Below are 11410 nucleotides of genomic sequence, written 5' to 3'. Positions count from 1 at the left end.
ACCACAAATAGTCTTTGACGCAAACAGTCAAAGGTGTAGGCAAGTGTGAGTTCCGGCAACAACTTTTCTCAGACAACCAAATTATCATCCAATAATGTACACACTAGTTACAAAGTGTGCACACACAAGACACAGGAAGTTAGGACTATGTAACCAGCCCTAATGGAAATAAGGGAACTAAGAAGTTAAGCAGTAAACATGAGGGAAGATTATAAACAGTAACAAATGGAGACATGACATGTTTGCTGGTGTTAGACCCGGTTCTTGAGATCTATTATGTGTACTAAACTGAAGGCCAAACAAATAGATGGGAAAGTATTAATTATGCTTTGGCTAGTAACTAGATGTCTATATTGAATCATAATACAGTAACATGTTCCATTGTTCTTTAAACAAATTTGATAGGTTTGTCTGCAATAAAATTCTCACATTGCCATACATCCACAACTATGGACAGTTGACTAGTCTTGTTCTGTTAAATTTTTCATTAGTTACAGAGAACATGGTGGCATCAAATTTAGTTACAGTCTTTTATCTCTCATCATCACCACTGACTCAGTAAGTAGCCACATGAAAATTTGGTATATAACTGACAATATATCTGTTGAATGTAAATGTGATAAACAGCAAGCCACAATAATACAAATGTTTCCAGTTGTCATATCTGTCAGCAATGTTTGTGCATACATATATAACAATTTACCACTGTAAATAAGATTAACAGACAAGGAAGCCTCGGGTATAGTTGGTGTTGGATCCCAGTTAATAGAACTGGAACCCACAATTGTTAATACTCAACATCATTGCACATGCAAACAGAGATCACACAGTCTATACTCATGGCAGAAGGGGTGTTATTTGGAATTGCTCATACTGAATTCAGTCGTAAAGATTGAAGCTGCCACAAACATGCCAAAAACAGCCACTCACCTACCCGCCCTTGACTAATCACTGGCATCGACCAATGCAATTATGCATGCTAGCACACTTTGTATAAATACACTTCACATTTTAGGCACCCAGGGCATGGCATAGCCAGGCTGCTTGATTTGACTAAGTACATACTGGCTATAGCAATAGAAATACAGCAGCTAACTTCCTCACTAGGAAAAATGCAGGTGCATTTAGCACCTACGTAGCATCTAGCAATATCTGCCCCATTTATCCCCAAACTATGCATAGCTCTAATACATACCATAAAGCAGTAGTGCATGCAGGCCACCTGATGTAGGATATTAAGAACACCTTGTGAAATCTACTCAAGCATTTTAGGTACCTCATGATCAAATTATAACATACAATATCACCTTTTATGCATTGACATGTACACATATTTATCATGTGCTATCTTGTTCTATAAGGTTTGCTATCATGGTCAGTGGAGAGATAACATCTCCTTATAATGTTGCTCGAAGTCTGTTAGAACCACACTGGGACATTACATGGTAAGATACTGGCTTAAAATACAGTAGATAAGTTACGTATCTACATCCTTGATGTATACACTGCTTATTGTCATCCATGCACAGAAACAAATTCTATGAGTTTGATAACCAATGCAAGAGATGTATGAAATCGGCAGCAACAAACTTTAACTATATAAGCCATTTAAGCTGCAACCCACTAAGTTCAACAAGTATTAACAATGGAGCTAGCTAAGCCTTAATTGTATTTCTTTTAAAGACCGTGACTGCTTACTCCTTAAGTGACATTTCCAATGTATGTAAGAAGAAACTTTGAATGTGCTACCTTCTGAAGACAACTCTGTAAGGTATTTTCTACTGTTGCATGCAGATTGACTAAGTGATGATTATCAGAAGTTTGTGACTAGCAAATTAGCAGTGAGGCAGCAAACAAAGCATCATCATAACTAGTAGAATAATATATATGTACATACGTACATCAATGATTAGATAGATAAATGGAATATTGAGGCATGTGTGTAGTAATGGATTATGCTCAGATTTCTAACCAAACATCACAACGGAAACAGGAGCATAGCAGCTGTTATTTGGCTTCCAAGTATGATGAGGCCAGAGTATCTGAAAGAAACACACCTCAGGTCAAATACTTGAGCAAGCCATAGCAGATTTCAATTTTCACAATTAAGTAACAAAATTCCCAAAGGTTAGGTCTGGACTCTCAATATAGTTTTTCCAAACATCTTATAATGTTAAAATAATCTTCTTATAATATGTAGCTTTGTGGATTATAACCTCTTCACTACAGTCACTAGTACTAGTGGTTAACTTCAATATTTCCATCTTCTTGACAGCAGCATCACCTTTGTACTTACAGTTAGGACATAACTTGCTGTTGAGTACTCCTCAACTGGAACAATACAAATAATCCACTCACTACTTATCCAATTTTCTGATTTCACATATAATCCAGCACAATCCTATAATAAAGAGTAATGGCGAGATGTATAAGAGTAGAAACAGTTTTACCTCTACAGTGGACATGTTTCCATGTGCACCTGCTGAAATAAGTATACCATGGAATTATCCTTGATAAAACACATTAACAAATAAGCAGAGAGAGAAGGAGCAGGAGAGTCAATACCTGGTTAACAATTATGAGGTCATTTCTTTCTTGTGGTAGTATCCCAAGCTCTCATGACAGCTACATGATGTGTGTTTCTTAACCCTTTGTGTAGTTATGAACCTTCACCTGTAATAATAACACATCAGTGGAATATACTATGTCTATATGAGTACATACATCCATAATATGAATTGAAGTACATTGATGTATGTGGGTATATATATATATATATATATATATATGTTGTTTTCCTATTATGTAGATCTATACAGTGACAACTTTCTTCTTTGTATGTGTAACACTAGACCTCAGTGTTATGACCAAAGTATGTCTTTATTATGAAAGCTATTTCTGCTGAGTGTTGAGTCAAAAGTTTTACAGTTACTTTGCAACTTACCTTTTTAAAAAGATTATCCTACATAACCATTAATTGTACCAAAATTGACACTGTGGTTGTATATAGTAATTCACAAAACAAGGTTTTCAATATTATCAAAAAGTAGTTAATTTAGTGATCAGGGCAGCACAAACATCAGAGCTGTGATAAATAAAACACATGTCAACAATGCATGTATTAGTCTATAATTATGTGGAATAATAAAATATGTTAAAACCAAAACAGCACGTATGGCTTGCATGCGTGACTTGAATTACACAAGGGAAGTCATGCACTAATAAGATTAGATAACAAATTATGCTTTTACTTTCAGGTAGTGATGATATATGGTGTAAACAATGATGTACAATCTCTTAGTATATACTTTGTGTCACTTACCAGCAAGGATTACTTAATCTTGTATAGTTATTAGTGATGAACTGATTCTGTTCAAGTCTCCATTTGTCACAAAAAGCTACAAATTCACTGGTGACGAATCATAATGCAAATTTTACTACTGTGTTCTGAAAGAGTGCAGACACATGTGAACACATTAAACATACATACATACCACACACATGTGCAAGTACATACTTTTACTATACACACATGGTACCTGAGAGACGCACAATGATTTATATACAGCTATAAATTATACTGGTTTGTACCTTAAAGTATCTAGGAGTAAAATATAGATTGATACTGACCATACTGGGTGAATTCTTTTGCAATCTGACCCTTTGTATCTAATAGGGTTGCTACTACAACAAACAATAAAGTGCTCAAACCTTAGAATGACTTACACACACTAATACAGTGTGATATCAACATCAAGTCATCATAATGTGTAGACATTTTATTAGATAATGGCTTCCATCACCTTTCACTATATGAATAGAAACTAATTTACTGATTACAAGAATATACGTATCTGTCATGTAACAATGTCATTAGGCCCAAACAAGTCACTCATGATCCCTTCACTTGAACACACAGCGCAACACACAGAAGCATGACTCAGAGGAATGGGTCCCAGTGTATTTGAAAATGATTATAAAGTATAGTTCTCATGTACTTGGCCCCAGATACTTACTTGTTCAAATCATATCGATAATTGCCAGTCAAGAAGTGAACTGACAGAGGTACTGTACTATAGAGACACCGGATGATCACATTCATGAAACAAGTGTTGCCAAAGTTCTTCATTCCAGTAAGACAACAACATAAAAAGAAGCCCACTTGGTTTAATTGTATATAAGTATCATGTAATCTCACTATGTACTAATGTAGCAATATTCTATTATAATGGTCAAGTCAACTAAATAGGCACAAAATATTTTAAGATGCATGTATTAAACTTGTCACTCTATTGCCCTTATTAAAAGAGGTATGTATCACTGTAGCATGAAGATATCAATGAGTCAGCACCAATACTTTCAGGATTTCTTAGAAACAAAAAGGAAGGACTTTCCCTGGAGTTTTGCAAAATATGTATTATCTCATCCGCATAGTTTGTTAATGATATACAGGAAGAACTAGACTGTTAAGTGTAACTCTATAGCTTCTTGTGATATGTATGTGAACACGTGCAAATGGTTAATAGGTGGAAATGTGATATATAACAGTGTAATAATAGCTGTAACTATTGCTGCAAAGGAAAAATGAGAGTAATTAAGGTGCACTTTTAACCCTATATAGTTGCATAACCATAGAATTTAGCATCACTCAAGTGTTTTATGTAATTGGATATTGCTGTAGAGCATCCTTGAATCTCTATCTATATAAGTACACAATTACTAGAAGTATGTAGATGATCACCATTGGAGAAGATCCAAAAGTGTAAAACTACAGCAGTTTTTGTCAAGCTAACTGGAAAGAAAACAATTTTTATAGCATAATTAGTAAACTTCGGTATACTCAGGGTGTTGATAGTATAAGATACACTCCTAAATAACATAAAACCATGCAAGTGTGCATGCAGTACAATGTACTGAAATACTGATGGGTAGCTAATGCTTTTAATTATGTGTAGGACAAAAGAGGGAGGTTTACACAAAGATTTGACTGTTGTATTAGAGTTTGTAAATTTATAACTGTACATACCACTGAGCACCATGAACAAACTGTAAGTTGTTTTTTTTCTTTTGTACACATGAGGTGGAATTTGATTAATAGGCAGAGTGTTACTACCAACACGATTAGTTTTGAATTGATTGTGATTGTGGCTTTGTACTTTCGTCAGGCACAACAACTGTACCACTGTTAGCTACAGGTTTAACTGATGAACCAACAATTGGATTATGATCAGTTGTAGTCTGAGTACGTTTTGTCTTAGACACACTAGCCAGTGGTTGTATATTCCCACTAGTTGATTTAGATACACTTCCTGTAGCTACAGAAGAAGGTAGTTACAGAAGAAGGCTGCAACACATCATTTACAGTTAGTTGTTGTGGTGGCTGACTAGATACTCCTTGTTTTGGTTGTACAGTATTCATCAACTGCTATAAGGATCCCAGTGAGTGAGCTTCATGTATTGACTTTGATAATAAAAAACAACCTGTTGTCCGGTCCCCCACCCACAGGTAAGCCAGTTTCCACTAGTTGATTTTTGCTATTATTCTGGTTCCTTGTCTGCAGCTATTGTGCCTTCTGTTCATTGATGTTCTGCTGTTGCCATTATTTTGAAATTCTTTTGCTGTAACAATATTGTTTCTCTTTTCTTCTTAACTGGCTTCTTTCAGAGCAGCTTGTTCTGTGTTTTCCTTCCCTCAACTCCATTACCTACTATTCAGTTGTTGATATCATTTCCATAACTCTTCCTTTTTGCTCTAGCTCTTCAGTTTCTTTCTTTCAAGCTCAGCTTGTTTTTCCTTTTCTAGTACAACCTGTCTCTCCCTTTCTAGTGTGGTTTGTCTTACCCTTGTTAATGTAGCCTATATACGTACTGATCTCTCTCCAATGTAGCATCTGTTTCTGCCTGCTGTTGCTTATGTCTTTTGTCGTCATGTTGTATTACGAGTAGGATGATGTGATGATTGATTGCTCATGACTGTGTCTAATAACTGGCTGTAATATTTGAGGATGGGCACTTACAGGTCCATGGGTTACTTGGGAAACAAGTACTTGCAAACCTTACTAAAATGCGGCACAATTTGTTGTTGATGATGAGCAGGGTGACAAAGAATCTGAGAGCAGCCATGTTATTACAATCAGATGCAGAAACATGTCCAGTGTTAGCAGCTGGTACATGAGAAACAGGGACAGTATTGTGGAGTCCATTCTCAGGAAGGGGTACACTTGTCGGTGGTGGAACTAACCGTGGAAGAGATGGATGTACTGGGGGATGCGATGGTATCATAACCACCCTCGTAAGTATGAGGTGTGGAAGTGGACAATGAGCAAAAACGTGGATTGTAATTACCCCCAACAGCAGCTTGATTTTGATGGACAGCAGCTGCTATATCTGGAGGAATATATAACCTGTGGGAATAACCTCTGCCTGTGTGAGGAACATGCTTTGGAACGTGCATAGGAGCACACCCATGTGAAGAAGCTGTGACCCCTGAGGGTGTATATAGTGTGCCCAAGTGTTGCTGAGAAATTGAGAATGTGGTCATATATATGTTGGGTAGTGTGGTCATGCCTTGCTGAGAGTACAATACTGGTGTAGCCACGTCCTGCTGAAGGTATGACAATGGAGAGGTTATGTCTTGCTGAGGGTATTACACTGATTTGGTCAAGTCCTGCTGAAGGCACATGCTTGAAGAAGCCATGCTCTCTTGAGGAAAGGCTGGATGACATGTCTACAACATTGGTGCTGTATGTCATATTGGGATACTGTTAAGATAGTAGTCATTGATGCATCATAGCAGAATTTTCTGGTAGGATTCAATTAAGTACAACATTGTGATTCACAGAGGGAACTGAGCTAAAATTAACATTAGGAACAACCCGGATATCACACATTTGTCAACATGTTTGTCAGAGAAGGCAACACAACGATTTGAGGTGCTTCCTTGTCGCTAAATAAAGTAGCACTATTATGGCTACTATTCCCAGGTAACACACTGGGTACAGTTGGACCTGAAAGATTGTGAGGCTCCACAGAAGTGAGATTACCAGGCTGACTATAGGTGCTATAGTTGTACTATTAGCCTCAACATTGTCAGTCAACTGTAAAGGTGCTCACAACCTTATTTGCAGTGTCACTGGCCTAGGTGTTTGATAACTAATGAAAGCTGGTAATTCTTGACCACTCCTAGTATGTAGGTAGATAAAACAGTATTCAATAGTATCACTCTAGCTATCAAAGAGGGTTAAAATCAGGTATGAAGAAGAAGCATGCATAATGGAGAATATCACAAGCTTTGACATGAATGGTAAGACAAAAAAGGTGGTCTAATTTGAATGATACACATCACGAGTGTGTACACACGAATACATCCATACATGTTATTAACAAACTTGTGTGGCATCCCATATACACACACTTACATGCCTTCTTAGCAACTTTCCCTATGCAGTATGGAGAATAGGTTTGGTGCCATTGTAGAAAGCCATGAACCACCCAATAATAGTGGCAGTTCATTGATAAGATCAAACTGGGAACATAACATATTATAATATGTGATCGGGTTTGTGAAAAGGGGTCTTCCACACACATCCAATTCCATGAACTTGAGAGACCATAGCTTGGTGTTCAAGTAACATGTAAACCTTTCATTTACTGACCTATATTGGTGCTCACTTCTAACCAAATTTCTAGTCAATAGCCTTTTCCAATCTGAAGTTACATACAAATTGTCAAAGTTGGTAAATTGGATGTGTGTGAATGCCCTTTTTCATAAATCCGGTCACATAAATTGACTTGTAAAAAGAGTGATTTGTGAAATAACACGTACACATCATTTAATTGGTGTCATAACTGGCGGTGATATTTGAGGAGCACAGTTAGCTGGCATCTACCAATACTACATATTTGTTTACTGCAGCTCTGTCCTTCCATAATTACTGGTGTTTGCTGTTCGCCAATTCCAACAAGTTATGTACCAGCACAGACACTGCAATGAAGAAAACTACAGTTAAAAATAAATTAACATACATGGTTAATTGAGCATGCATAGATGAAATTATCTACAGTTACATATGTATAATGAAACACTTTCATTCTAACCAAACCTGCACTGATGGTTTCTTCAGGAATTTCATTCCACTGCATGGGAAACCACCATGTAGTCAACATGGCAATTTCTTTCTTGAGAGTGAGGTCTGCAGCCTAGTTTGATCACACTTTTCTGCTTCATACAAAGTCATCACACTGATCGTGGTAGATACCGTGACTCCTGACAAGTTAGGTATTTGCAGTGATATAAGAATAGGAATTTCACCAAACCATATTGCTCAACACAAAGTTATGTAGTGACACACAAACTTCACACAAGTGATACTACCAGTAGGTAAATGATACAGTTATAATATGTTATAATTATTACTGCCTCGTGGTACAAATTACAAGGGAAATTTTTATCAAGTTCTGCAGTACATGATATTCTTGTTATCTGATATGCTACAGTATAAGGAAAACTAATTTTGCTACAGGATGGAAGCTACAAATGTGCCTAGTAGTCTAAAGCCATATGCTGTGTAATGATGAGGGAAAATTTTGATAAATCAGATGATCAAGCGTTATGTTTGATGAAATGCTTCAATATTGTTGTGTAAGCAAGTGTAAAAATTCAGAGAGGGAAACCTTGTAATGCAAATCGTAAATTAAACTTATGTACCATATGGTAAGTATTCTACCAGTTACACTACTTATTTCAAACTAAGTTCATTATTACACAACTGCATACACTTCCTTTTTTTAAAAATAGGTGGATTTGTATGATGATACACTGTTCAGAAATTAGTGATGTCCACACTTCTCACATTCAACTGCAACGGGCATTCAGAAGTGTACGCACAATGTACATACATGCAAAACCACATGCACAGGCTATACATGCATGACAATTGCTATAGTCATTTCATCTGTGATCTGTGTAATATTATTGCATATATCACTCCTATAATGCTCCTCCTGTCAGCTTATTTACATGTGATGTAGGACTGAAAGCTGATAATACCCAGGCTGTAAACATCAACAAGCAAACAGGTATTCAAAATATGTAACCATGTGTGCTACCACTATTAACTCAGTTATTTACTGCTATTACAGCAGCAAGGACGGAAGTCTAATAGTGATCGTTAAAAGATTCTAATGTTCCCTAGTGCACTGAATGGCTGGAAACACCACTGTACATTTCATGAATGATTCTCTGCACACATTAATCTCATAAATACACAATGAATGTATGCAAACAACAAGTTGACAAACTGTCAGACGGTACATACACTACACTACCTTGTCACCATTTTATCCTTACTTACAATGACAGAGTGGTATGATAACTTAAATATTCTAAGAAGGTTTCATATACGTATTTCTATGGTTACAACGTTTTAATTATTCATCATATATACCAAGCAGCAAAGGATATGTCAGTGTTGTAAAATATATCAGTACAATTATAGGGATAATTCACACTACTTAATTAATTGACTTTTACTTACTGTCACATAACAAACAGAATATACAGGTGTGATACACCTGGGCAATGCCCTTTGTTCCAGTAGTCATGACCCAGTTTATCAGTAATCCAAGCATTAGTTTATTGGCAACTCATAAACAACTGTGATAGCAAAAGCAGAACAAGTACGGAAAAGAAAACAATCCAATACAAACATAACTTGTTGCTTGCCTTGTGCACACTTTCAAGCCCGCACATTGTATTTTACTAAAGAGGGGTTACTAAGCTCAGTAGTCAGTAGGGGAATCTATAGCAGGGGATAGGAAAAGTGTCAACTGCACTGCAGCTGAACTGGTTGATACAGCTAGTAGTTAGCTAGTACAGTGTACAAAGCACATTCAGCATGCAGAGGATGCTGATGCATAATCAATCTTGTTTCATAAATGTATCATTAACAACAATTGCAAACAAACAAAAGCCTAGCAACCAGATAATGGGAACATTTATGGTGTTCTTGAGTGTTTGATGCTGTATGTACAGTGTTTGATGTTGTATATGAAGTGCTGTGCTTAAATTAATGTAGGCAGGATATAGTTCTACAAGTTCCCAAGCAAAATGTGATGCTTGTGGAGTAAAAGAACATAGAAATAATGAGAAATACCGGCTGACATCAGCACAATCATGATGGGTTTCATTCTGCAGCCATCTCACTACTAAACTATCACATGACAGAAAGCCCCAAAGTATCACAATATTTAGAACAATTTGCGCTTATATACTGCCTGCAGTTAAGCAGAAATTATACTACACAGTCACTTGTGATTTACAATAGCATTTAATTGTAGTTGTCACATTTTATCATGTCCCAAGTTTTTGGTGAACCAGTCAACTGATGTGTAGAACAACACATAGCCAGCTGCAGTCTGTGTGAGAATAAGAGAAAAAGATTCCACAAAAATGATACACAATATTTTGTAGAAAACATAATATCTTACAATATAACATATAAAGGTGTCATTGGAAAACTGCAACTAAACTTGCTGGGTTGCGCTACAAGGGGTTTAGTCAAAGTTCCTACTTGTAATTCACCGCTGCCAATTTCATACACCTCTTGGTAATCAAACTTGTAGAACTTGTTTCTGTTGTACGGATGTCGACAGCAAGCAATGTCTACACAGAAAAACAAGACTGTAATTTATCTACTGTTGTTTAATCCAGTATCTTACAATGGCCTCCATGTAATGTCCCAGTGTGATTCTAGAAAGAGAATGGGTTGATGTTAGTAATATTATAAGCTTGTATTTACCACTTACACTGATGGCATAGAGGTGATATTTTCTTGGCTGTGATCGGATAATGGACAAATTTGGAAATCTCAGTTAACCATGATAGCAGAATCTTACAGAACAAGACAGTACATACGTGCATGTCAATCCATATAAGATGGAATTTCAACTGGATCTGATATTGTATGTTTTAATTTGAGGTACCTAAATACATGAGTGGACTTCACTATAGTGTACAAGCATAGCTGATAGATATGACAACTTGACACACTCACATTGTTGTGGCTTGCCATATATACCTACTCATCACATTTGTGTAGATATGTACAACAGATTGCTGGTCAAAATAGTGAGCGTGCGTTGTCATCTGATTATTGACTGAGTTGTTTAGAACACTGACATGAAATATTAAAAAAAGGAAGACCTCAAACTAAAGTTTATACCTGAAATTGCTACTAAACTTACAGAATGAGACTGATCAACCATGCATAGCTGTTCAGCCAACTTACCAGTACCAGTTGTAATGACATTCTGTGTCATTTAAAGCCCCAAAAGATTACTTGAGTACCTTTAAAATGAGTCATGAAAAGGACATGAGATATAAGAGTAGCTACGTATAGTTTGTCTATTA

At 36.5% G+C, this 11410-nt stretch overlaps 2 long non-coding RNA genes across 2 annotated transcripts; one reads left to right on the top strand and one right to left on the bottom strand.

The window, feature by feature from the left end:
• Nucleotides 1-456: 456 nt before the first annotated feature.
• LOC136238976 (uncharacterized) lies at nt 457-4443 on the top strand. The gene is made up of 3 exons (XR_010693304.1): nt 457-558; nt 1362-1445; nt 4327-4443. It is a non-coding gene; the product is annotated as an uncharacterized lncRNA (long non-coding RNA).
• Nucleotides 4444-10386: 5943 nt separating this feature from the next.
• LOC136239622 (uncharacterized) lies at nt 10387-11410 on the bottom strand. The gene is made up of 4 exons (XR_010693537.1): nt 10807-11410; nt 10720-10750; nt 10572-10663; nt 10387-10416 (listed from the first exon to the last, which is right to left on the bottom strand). It is a non-coding gene; the product is annotated as an uncharacterized lncRNA (long non-coding RNA).

The sequence above is a fragment of the Dysidea avara genome, chromosome 11, assembly GCF_963678975.1.
Source record: "Dysidea avara chromosome 11, odDysAvar1.4, whole genome shotgun sequence".
Lineage (NCBI taxonomy): Eukaryota > Metazoa > Porifera > Demospongiae > Dictyoceratida > Dysideidae > Dysidea > Dysidea avara.
This window is presented reverse-complemented; position numbering and strand designations above follow the sequence as displayed.